Source organism: Hemiscyllium ocellatum, chromosome 36, assembly GCF_020745735.1.
Source record: "Hemiscyllium ocellatum isolate sHemOce1 chromosome 36, sHemOce1.pat.X.cur, whole genome shotgun sequence".
Classification (NCBI taxonomy): Eukaryota; Metazoa; Chordata; class Chondrichthyes; order Orectolobiformes; family Hemiscylliidae; genus Hemiscyllium; species Hemiscyllium ocellatum.
In genome coordinates this window covers 14,479,699-14,491,867 of record NC_083436.1, presented here as the reverse complement: position 1 = coordinate 14,491,867, position 12,169 = coordinate 14,479,699, and the positions used below count along the sequence as shown (strand labels likewise).

At 41.4% G+C, this 12,169-nt stretch overlaps 1 non-coding gene across 1 annotated transcript; it reads left to right on the top strand.

The window, feature by feature from the left end:
• The first annotated feature begins 1,602 nt into the window (after positions 1-1,602).
• LOC132833472 (U6 spliceosomal RNA) lies at positions 1,603-1,705 on the top strand. Its single transcript, XR_009647085.1, has one exon. It is a non-coding gene; the product is annotated as a U6 spliceosomal RNA (small nuclear RNA).
• The last annotated feature ends 10,464 nt before the right edge of the window (positions 1,706-12,169 follow it).

The following is a 12,169-nucleotide window of genomic DNA, read 5'->3' as shown; positions in this document are numbered from 1 at the left end:
TTCTTGAATCAGTCTTGACTTGATGTAATGATTCTTGCCTCCAGGTTAGAAGTTATGTTTTTTTGTTTCTGGAGAAAAATATCTTGTGTGACATTTCAATGTAAGCACAAAAGAAGCACTGCACTATTGGAGGTGCAAGTCATTAAACATGCAAAAGAGTCCATGACGTACTCTGAAAAAGAACATGGGAATTGTGTGACCACTTCATTCAACATTAACAAAACAGGTGATGGATATATAAAATATGTGTAGCAGAGTAAAATGGCTTGTTTGTATCTTAAATCAAAAATTGTTTTACTTATTAAGTAACATATAGACAGTCAATTTTCAAACTAGATTTCAAGAGCTCTGCAAGTGGTTATCAGACGTTTCCAAGGTGCATTGTTTTTTGTCAATCATTTCTGGTATTTTACATTCTTCTGTGTGTTTATATGTATATGACCGAACAGCGATTTCTTTATCTAAAGCACAACATTATTGCTTACCTTTTCACATCAAGCTTATAGTGAATTGTTCACACATCTCTGCTACTACCACCCCAATCTCCATCCTACACCACTGAGTAAGGACTCCAAAAGATTATAAATTATCTTACTGACGTGGCCTCAAACTAGAATATGCTTGAAGTTGGTAGTCCCATGTATAAGCTTTAATAACTTCTCACTCTAAATTGAAAGAACTTCAGAGATCACATGACAGTTGCAATGCATAGTACGTGCAGCCTTATGAAAGCATTTCTCAAACATTCCCCATTTTAGAAAAAAAATATATATGCACTATCATTTGCAGTTCAATAGCCATGGTCAATAAGGAAATTAGCACTCAAGAATAAAAGCTATGTACATGCTGGCCTTTCCCACTTTCACATGCATTTCACACATAAATTTTAAAATGTTCAGAAATTTCAATGGTACAGATATGGATTGTTGCTTACTGCTCTTCTGATGTTTTCACATTCCTGGGTGAGGCTGCTTCTCCATTTCCTGGACAGGCTATTCAGTTTGCATTACTCTTCTGTGTGCAAGTACAACTGAATGTTCTCGCTGCCTAAGGGTTGTTTCAATCCTGTCTCACTAACATTACAGGGTGAATGTACCATTGAAGTTGTAGTAGCTCAGCATTGGCATGGCACCCCTTGTTACTTGATGCCAGTGAAAGCTCCTTGTTCTGTGCCCAATTCCACTGTACTTCCTTGGTAATAAGCTTAAATAGAGGCGCAAAGCCTGGTGATAAATTGGGTGAGACCTTTTCTAGTGAGTTCAAGTATCCAACAAATTGTTGCACTGCTTTCACATGTTTTGGTCAATGTATCTTTGGTACTGCACTCACAATATCAAGATCTGAATATGATACTTTTGGTATTAACGCATTACCTCTGTACATAATTTCAGGGTCTTTAATTGCGAATTTTCTTGCCAGCTTCAGTTTCATCTGGTGACCTCTTTCAAGCAGTTACACTTGATTCTGGTTATGTTCTGTGATTATTTATTTTCTAATCTGTAGACTAACAGATCATACACAGTAGCTTCTACTGTCAGCACACACAACCGATGGTGTTACTATTCCAGAGTCATAGAAATGCCAGTGGTATGCACCACCATCTTGCTTCGGCAGCACATATACTAAAACTGGAATGGTACAGAGAAGATTAGCATGGCCTCTGCGCAAGCATGACGTGCAAATTCATGAAGCGTTCCATATTTTGTTGGGTGGTACAGTGGCTCAGTGGTTAGCACTACTGCCTCACAGCACCAGGATCCCAGGTTCAATTCCAGCCTGGGACAACTGTCTGGGTGGAGTTTGCACATTCTCTTCGTGCCTGTGTGGGTTTCCTCTGGGTGCCCTGGTTTCCTTCCACAATAAAAAGATGTGCAGCTTAGGTGAATTGGTGATGCTAAAATTGCCCGTAGTGTGAGGTGCATTAATCAGAGGGAAATGTGTCTGGGTGTGTTAATCTTTGGAGGGTCAGTGTGGACTTGTTGGGCTGAAATGCTTGTTTCCCCACTGTCAGGAACCTAATCTGAAAAAAAATCTGTACCTCCTAATGATGCTCAGAATATAAGCAACAAACTGACACGCTCATTTTTGCTTTACCTGTGACTTTCCATCCTTCACCTCTAGGGACCTCTGCTTTGGTATGTTATGGCAACTTTTCTACAATAATTGGCAATGTGGTATTGAGATCCCTTCAAAGCACATTCTTGGTTTTCTAGGTATACTCTAATCCAATCTGTGGGAGTTGTACTTTCTTCGTTACTCCCTATGTTTCCAGTTTCTTTCTCTTGTCTTTGAAGCTAGGCTTGTGGGCAACCAGAACTGTCCTCAGCAGATGCAAAGATTCTCTCACACGTATGAGATGCTTTTCATCAAGAAGCTGTCCAAGGCCTTTAAAAACATCTTTGTAATCTTCTCGCATCTGTTCAACAGAGAGTGACTTGGTTTCCCTTGAAAACATTGCACATCTCTTCTGGTACAGGAAGGGTTAATAATTCAAGCTTTGTTTGCTAAATTGTGTAGTGAAAATTGTCTTAATGTTAACCTTATTTTGTCGTTGTTAATGGTGAAGCAAGGACCAGTTATTTTCCAACATGATAACAATGCACTTCTGAATTAAGGAAAAAAAAACTAATCTTTTCAGCAATTAATACAGAAAGTAATAATTGATGATTGATGTTGATAACTAAGAGTATTATCCTTTAAGTCCTACCAATTCATTTATTGTTTGTTATCCATGGGAATAATAAAATGTGAATACAGCAGCTTTGGAGAGTAGGATTAATACCGAAATATTTCTTCTGTATGATTTACCACCACAACAATAATCCTCTGAGCTGGATCTGGAGATTTTCAGACATAACTGTCTTACAGCCTTCACTTATTAACACTGTGGTTGGGGCATTGACTATAAAAGTTTGCAAGTCATGGTACAGCTGTAAGACCTTAGTTAGGCCACATTTGGAATATTGTGTGCAGCCTGGTCCCCTCATGAGAGGAAGGATGTGGAGATTTTGCAGAAGGAACAAAACAGATTCACTGGAATGTTGCCTGTCCTGGAGTATATTAGCTACCAGGTGAGGTTGGACAAACTTTGAATGTTTCCTGTAGAATGTTGGAGGCTGAGGGGCAACTTGATAGAAGTATATAAAATTATGAGAAGCATGGATAGGCTGGATAGTCAGAGTATTTTTCCCAGGGTGGAAATCTCAAATACTAATGGCGATAAGTTTAAAATGACAGGGGGAATGTTTGAAGGAGATATGCTAGTCACGTTTTTACACAGAGGGTGGTAGGTTCCTGGAAAGTCCGACCAGGGTAGGTGGGAGCAGCAGATACGGTAGCAATGTTTAAGAGGCATTCGGACAGACACATGATCAGCCAGAGTATAGAGGCCTACAGACAATATGGAGGAAGATGGGATTAGTTTAGAATAGCATCAAGGTTGACACAGATATGGTGGGCTGAAGGGCCTGTACTTGTGCTGTACTGTTCTATATTCTCCTTTTGTAAAGAGGCTACTCTTGGTCGAATATGACAGCTTGATATTTTGAAATGTGAGATGAAACTTTACTAACATGGACCCTGTCTTGACCTCAACACAATGGTTGATGTAGCATGGTTACTGGTTAACTCGTCACTCAGAAACTGAGACCAATGCTCTTGAAGACTCTGCATGGTATTTAGTGCAGGCAGCAATGCCACTTGTCGCCTGGATGGAGAAGTGTCAGGATCCCTGCATTGCTTCCATTCAGTTAGACATTTATCTGGGCAACAGCGGATTTTCTCCAGGCTTAATGATCCTGGGAGGGAATGTTCTGCTTGCAATGAGCTGCTGGTCAATCAGAAGCCGACAGCTCCTTGTTGCTCAGTAGGACCACTGTTAGGCCGATATTGGAAATCAAGCCTGACTATTGGTAGAGTTATCACAAAAGTTACAAAGTTTGAATGAAACACACAAATATCTAAAACTACCTGATTTTCAGACCCTGATTAATTGAAAGCACTGGCCAGATTCCTGTACTTAACAAGAATCACAATTTAGTACAGGTAATTTGATTCTAAATAAGGGAAACAATTAAAGTAACTTATGTAAATTAGATAAGCTAAAATTGTCCCCTTATAAACACCCCATATGCCCTTAGCCAAACATAAACAAGGAAGAAAAAAATCACAAGGACCGAGAGAAATTGGCAAAACAGCTCCATGGACTTTCTTCACAAGATCTTCATAAGGTTGGTTCTTGTTGATCTGAAGATTCCTCCTCGACCTTCCCTTTCCCAAATGTTTTAGCTCATTTGCAAGAGGCATGGGATAACTGGTTCACTTATGAAAAGTCTCTGACTTACGCAATTCAAAGACATAACTTGCAGCATCTGCTGAAACAAAGATAAGCTGTTTTTTTAACGTGGTTTACTGAAGAAAACTGAGAGATGTTTTGGCTGCTGCAGACCTGCTGATTTCTCTTTTGGTCTGACCCAGATTCACCCTGTCTTACTTAACACCCAAGCTGTTCAACTACCCGACAACCAATCAGCTTGGTTCTGGCCACCAGAGGACTGATGTTATTGATGACTGGCCCCTCATCTACACCAATCTCCTTCATTTGGAAAACAAGCCCCTCAGCTCCAGTTCATCTACATGAAAATAAAAATACAGTCCTTAAACAATCTATGGCTAAGGATCACCCTGGGACCAAGTTCAGAAGAAGAGACAGCTGGATTGATAGTTGATTAATTGATTTGGAAATCATCATACAGCAGATGCTAAATTGAGATGACAAAACAATTAATCACAATTCTTAACATAGTTATAGGCAACCATTGAAATAAAAATACTCATGCCAGGATTATACAATATTGATCAGTTCATGATATAAATAATTACGATATATTGCAAAATGTTGACCTGCTTATTTAAAAAATTTGCATTTGTAGTAAAGTCAATCAAACATCTATTGTCAAGTTGAGCTCATTAAACTCACAATCACATGCCCTGTTTCAGTATTTTATAAAACAGGGGATTGGGTTGTCTCATGTTCTAACCATTCAGTATCTTATTTGCAGAATGGTGGGCGTAAGTCATAGAAACCTTACAGGATCCCTGGCATTGTGAGGCAGAAGTGCTGACCACTGAGCCACCATACTACTCAATGTATCTGCTCTTTTGTGCCATCACACATTTACTTTCATTTGGTTGTGGCAAGAGATTGTGGTAATTGGAGATTGTAGCGACATCCAGGCAGAGCTTTTGTGCCATTCCACAAGGGAATTCAACTGGTTGATCATGACTCTTGGCAGTAAACCCAGTATTCAGTAAACCACGTTAAAAAAACAGCTTATCTTTGTTTCAGCAGATGCTGTAAGTTATGTCTTTGAATTGCATAAGTCAGAGACTTTTCATAAATGAACCAGTTATCCTGTGCCTCTTGGCAGAAGGGGATTACAGAGTGATGGTCATGGAAGTAGAGTGTTGGCAGAAAGGGCCATTCCTGAAGACAGTAACACATCCTGGTGCGCCACTGGGTAGATAGCAGTGATGGTGGCATGGAGACTTCGAAATGGGAAGAATTGCCCATTTAAGGTCCTCACCTGGCAACAGGACAAGCCTTCCCACCACCAAATGAATTGGAGTAGAGTTGGGGTCTCCACCTGACACCCTCCTAACTGATTACGTGTCCTCTCGCGTCCAAAGTTACCTCAGGATGGGGGTCATTAAATTCTGCTCCTCGGATTTCTATTTCACAAATGCAGCTTGAAGAGTTGAATTTTATGTTAATAAATCTGAAAATTATAAAGCTGGCTTCAGTAAAAGTAAGCTATCAGATTGACTTAAAAACTTGATTGATTCCCTGATATCCTTTTTGGGAAGGAAATCAACCAGCTTCCCACCAAATGTGCTTCTACCCCACACCAAGATGGTTGACTGCCTTCTGAGGTGATGCTGAAAACTGTTCAGTTGCACCAAATGGCTTGTGGTTCAAAGGGTTCGCTCACCATCTTCTTGGACCAACTGAGGATTGGCAATAAATGCCAGCCTTGCCAACTGTGCTCACAAAAGACTGCATCACATATGAATGCATCTATGTTTCAAGGTCAACTAAACTTAAATACTCTGGGCTTCAGGTATGATAAACACTTCTGATTGGAATCTTGCCCATTCCAAGGGAGGCTTGGAAAATAGTGCAGTGTTAGAGGACTTAATGGTCTGTAGCAGTTTAATGGGGCAATCATATAAAACTAAATTCTGCATGCAGTTAAGAATTTTTTTAAATGTAATGATGGTTTGGAATTTCCAAGAAAGTTTCAATAAAACTATATTGTGAGAGTGGCATTGTGTCCCGAAGAAATTTGTGTGTCTCCGATTTACACTGAAGCACCAGTTTGTATGAATTTCTTTAGCAGTTTGCTTGCTTTTGAGAAACATTTGCCAAACTTGTCCAATGTACAATTGTACAGAACACCTAAAAGACCAGCATATGGGAGTTTCCTGCAGTTAGGTAAATAATATGCTGGCATATATCAGCTGAAGTAAAGCTTCTAAAGTTTGGGATAGTGATAATCTTTTGAATTTTCTGACTATGACGCCTACTATACCTACACAAAATACTGACAACAACAGTTCAACAGTTACTCTACAAAATCTCGCCTTCACCAACATTCAGCTGGTCTGAGCAGTTGGAATGATCTTTCAGCACATGTCCTTGTTTTGCATTTAAAATACGGAGAAGTGGATGCAGCAGCCTTGTGGAATGAGGCATCACAGAGTGAAATCACTATATGAGCAAAGTTGTTCATACAGCACCAATTTGGTTCTACATAGAAACAAAAGACAGAACTGTAAATAAATTCATCTTCACTCAGCCAGATTACCTCAACTGGATACCTATGCAGATTAGAACTGGATAGACAGTCAGGTATCAATCTAGGCACCAGAAATGAAAACAGCACAATGTTCCCACAGATGATCTTGCAAATTCCTCCTTGCTAATTTTTCGACATGTGCCAGAGCAACGACAGTGCTCCCATAGCCCTGCAAAATCATACTGAGCAAATGATCCTGTACAGCCAGTGTTTCAGCCCTCCATCGCCACCCCAGGGAATATGGTGCTGTTCCACCAACAGAACAGTGCTATCAGAGACGCAGCAGCACAATGATTGATTCTCAGGAAGGTGTTGCTCTGGGCTTCCTCTATATTAACTGCAGACCCAATGAAATTTCCTGGCATCAAGTCAAACTTATGATTATTTTCTGGCAGGACCACTTAGCTCCTGATCTCATTAAAACCTTATTCCAAACATGAAGAAAAGAACTGAATTCCACAGGTGAGGTGAGAGCGACTGCTCTTGTTATGAAGGTTGTAGTTGACTGAGTATAGTAGCAAGGAGCCCTGGTAAAACTAGAATCAGTGGGAGTTGGGGAGAAACTCTCTATTTATTGAGTCAAACCTAACCCCAAAGAAGATGATTGTGGTTGTTGTAAATTAGTTATCCCAGCCCCAGGACATCTTTGCAGGAATTCCTTCGGCAGTGCCCAGGATCTCACCACCTTCAGGTGATTCATCTATAATTGTCCTCCATCACAAGAACTGAAGTGAAGGTGTTTGCTTATGTTTGCATAATTTTCAGCATCATTCACCATTCATCAAATCTTGAAGCAGCTTATATCCAGCTGCAGCAAGACCTGTACAATATCCAGGTTATATAATATTCATGACACACTGGTGTCATTCAATGGCCATCGCTAAGAATCCCAGCATTCCCTCTGACATTCCGCTTGCTTGGTAAGATGCTGCTCCAACAACACTCAAGAAGGTTGACACCATCAAATACAGAGCAGTGTACTTGATTGACACCACATCCATCATCTTCAGCATTCACTCCCTTCTGCACCAACAGACGGTGACAATAGAGTGTACCATTTCCAAACTGCATTGCAGAAACTCACCAAGGGTCCTTCACCAGCACCTTCCAATTGTCCAACTTCTACCACAAGAACAGCAAAAGTTACAGATACAACTAGATTAGAGTGGTGCTGGAAAAGCACAGCAGGTCAGGCAGTATCCAAGGAGCAGGAAAATCAAGGTTTAAGGCAAAAGCCCTTCCTCAAGAATTCCTGACCTACTGTGCTTTTCCAGTGCCACTCTAATCTTGACTCTAATCCCTAGCATATGCTGTACCCACTTTCACCTTACAGATACACTAGCTACAAGCTCCCCGTGCCCCCCCTCTGCCACTCCCCAAGGTGAGCACCACTCTGATTTGGAACTATATTGCTATTGTTTTGCTGTGGCTGGATCACAATCTCTGAAACCCCATTCTTAATAGCACGTTGGCTATTCCTATATCTCAAGGACTGCAGCATATCAAGAAGGAGATGACCAGCTTCTCAAGAGCTGTGCCAGTCTAGATGCAATACCCACATTGAAATGAATAAAACAAAATTTGTCTGCTGATTACCCACATACTGACCCCTCCCCACCTCAAGCAATTAATCAACACTCCTCTATAATAAACACCACTTGGAAGAAGCACTGGGGATGGCAAGGACACAGAGAGGGTGACATCATTGCCCATCACCAAGAGTGGTTTGGGAACACGCCTACTGACCCATTTGTGAAGAATACATCTGCCAACTTGGTCCTGTGACAACTCATGAAGTAGTCAACAAAAATGAAATATCAACTTGAATATGTCTTTGCAACATGTGTTTCTGATACATCTATCCATGACCCAATTTGAAGAAGTGACAAATCCACAGTGGATGCATAGTTTAAGAGCTGCAACTCGGGTACAGTCAATAAAATGGCTCTAGAGAGGGAATGGAACTCCTTGATGAACTTCTGTTTTGTCCTGAGGAACTCCTGCAGAGCTGTCTTGGAGCTGAGATAACTGAGCTCCGACAATTGCACCTTTGTTTGTGTCAGGTATGAATCCAATAAGCAGAGAGCCACTCCTCCGAATCACACGGAGCCCTAAAAAACCTTGGGTCATCAATGTCATACTTGGTCAAATATGTTCTTGACAGCACCAGCAGTATCCTCACCTCCTTTCTGGGATTCCACTGTTTTGGCAACCTTTAAACCAGGGCTGCAATGAGGTCAGGAGCTGAGTGGCTGTAACAGAGCTAGTGACTAGGTTATTGCTAAGAAAGTGCTGCTTAATAACATTATTGATGACCCCTTCCAACACTGTATTGATGGTCGAGAGTAGACCCATTGGTACTAATTGGCCTGGTTGGATTTGTCTCACTTTGCATTCAGGACATGCTTAGGCCATTTTCCACATCATTGGGTAAACAACAATGTTGTAGTTGTACTAGACTAGCTTGGTTGGGGAGGTGACGATTTCTGGAGCACAAGTCCGCAGTACTATCACTGGAATGTTTTCGGAGCCCATAGCCTTTGCAGAGTCCACTGCCTTCAGTTTCTTGATATCCTGTGGATTGCATAAAATTTTAAGCGGTGGTACCTACGATGCTGGGAACTTCTGGAAGAGTCCGAAGTGGATCATTCACTTGACAGATCTTTGAAGATTTGAAGACATTCTGAAGATTGTTACGAGTGCTTCAGAGTCAGAATGCGTGGTGCTGGAAAAAGCACAATAGGTTAGGCAGCATCTGAGGAGCAGGAGAGTTGATGGTTCAGGCGTTAACCCTTGATTGGGAATGATTCAGCCTTACCTTTTGGATTGAGGTGCTGGGATCTCCATAAGTGAGAATGGGGATATTTGTGGAACCTCTTCCTCCAGTGAGTTATTTAATTGCCCACCACTTTTCCCAGAAGGGCTCATGCCCGAAACATCGATTCTCTTGCTCCTTGGATGCTGCCTGACCTGCTGCGCTTTTCCAGCAACACATTTTCAGCACCACTTTTCATGTCAGGCTGTGCTAGGACTGTAGACCTGATTTGTTGGCTGTGAAATAATTTAGCACTGTATCACTGGCTGCTTACACTATTGGGTCTTGCAAGTAATCCTGTGTTGTGTTTCACCAGGTTAACATCTTGTTTTTAGGTTTGCATGGCTTTGTTCCAGACATGCCCTCCTGCACCTTTGCATGGTTGATTCCCAGGATTGATAATAAGGGTAGAGTAGGGGATATACTGGCAATGAGGTTACAGATTGCGTCTGAGCACAAATCTGCTACCGCAGATGGCCACAATGCCTCGTGGATGACCAGTTTTGCTAGATCTGTTCTATGTCAATTCCGCTGAGCACAGTGATGGTACAACATAAGATGATGGACGATATTTTGTCTCCACACTGTGCAGAGATCACTCTCACTGATACTATCCTGGACAGATGCATTTACACCTGGCAGATTGGTAAGGATGAGGTCAAGTATGTTTTTCCCTCTTGTTAGTTCCCTCACCACCTGCTAGAGACCCAGTCTAGCCGTTGCATTCTTTAGCTAATCAGTAGTGTTGTTGCTGATTCCCTCTTGGTGCGGACATTGATCTCCTGACCCACACTGATAAATTCTACATTTTTACCACCCTCAGTGTCCCTCCAAGCTCAATATGGAGGAGTACTGATGGAGATGGGGTACTTTGTATTCAGCAGGGAGTTTTCTTGCCCGTGTTTTACCTGGTGTATGAGACTTTATGGGGTCTGGCATCAATGTTCAGGACTCACAGGGCAACTTCACCCTGACTATCTATCCCAGTGCTGTGCCCTGTCCTGGGCTTTTCCTACCAGTGGGGCAGGACATATCAGGGATGGGAATGGTGGAGCCTGAGACATGGTTAGTTAGCTATACTTCTATGAATATGTCTACCTCAGGTTTGGCTAGTCTGAGACAGTCTCCCAATCTATAAAGGGGGCCCAGACATTAGTAGGAGGATTTTGCAGAATTGGTACTGCTGAGATTGATGTTGTAATTTCCAGGCCATATTGATGCAAAGCAGTCTGTCTGATTTCTTTCCACTTTTGAGACTTTTTAGGGATTAATACAACTGAATGGCTTGCTAGACCATTTCAGTAGGTAGTTAACCCTATTATTATGCATTTGAAGTTAGATATAGGCCATATCAAGGAAGGAAGGTAGCTTTTCTTATCCATTAGACATTTGTGAACCAGTTAGGTTTCTTTTTACTAACAATCAATAACATTTTCACAGTCAGCATTACATTTTTAATGCCAAATCTTCATTCAATTCAAATTCCACCATCTGCTGCAGCGTGATTTGAATCTGGGATCCCAGGACATTATCTGGGTCTCTGAATAATGGCTTAAGTGAACATGCACAATACCATTGCCTCTCCCTTCCCAGCCATAAATAGCCATACCATGAAAGGCTGGGAAAGGACTCCCCACCGCATGGTCAAACTTGAAGTTCACCTGTGAACTAATCTTCTCAGTGTTGGTTGTGAGATGATTTGCAGCTTATTGAAAGTCTCTTGCTTTACAAGACCTTCACTTCAACTAATGTTTAATCTCATCTAAGAAACTGCAGACCTGAAATGGGAGAGACTGAAATAATCATGGGCCAAAAGTAGAAATTGTTGGAGAAACTCAGCACATTTGGCTGGAGTGACCTTTCTTCAGAACTTCATCAGAATTCTGAAGAAAGATTCTTGGATTAAAAATGTTAACTCAGCTTTCTCTCCACAAGTTCAGCCCTCAGTTAAGAACATAAGAACAAAAGAGCTAAGAGCATGAGTAGGCCATCTGGCCCCTTGAGCCTGCTCCGCCATTCAAGATCATGGCTAATCTTTCTCTTGGACTCAGTTCCACTTACCTGCCCACTCACCATGCCCTTAATTCTTTTACTTTTCAAAAATCTATCTATCTTTGCCTTAAAAAAATTCAATGAGGTAGTCTCAACTGCTTTTCTGGGCGGAGAATTCCACAGATTCACAACCCTTTGGGTGAAGAAGTTTCTCCTTAACTCAATCCTAAATCTGCTCCCCCTTATTCTGAGGCTATGCCCCCTAGTTCTAGTTTCACCAGCCAGTGGAAACAACTTCGCTGCTTCTATCTTATCAATTCCCTTCATAATTTTATATATTTCCATAAGATTCCCCTCATTCTTCTAAATCCCAATCAGTATAGTCCCAGTCTCTTAATCTCTCCTTATAAACCAACCCCCTCAATTCCATAATCAACCTAGTGAGCCCCCTCTGCTTCCCCTCCTGGTACATTCTTTCTCAGGTAAGGAGCCTAAATTTGTACTC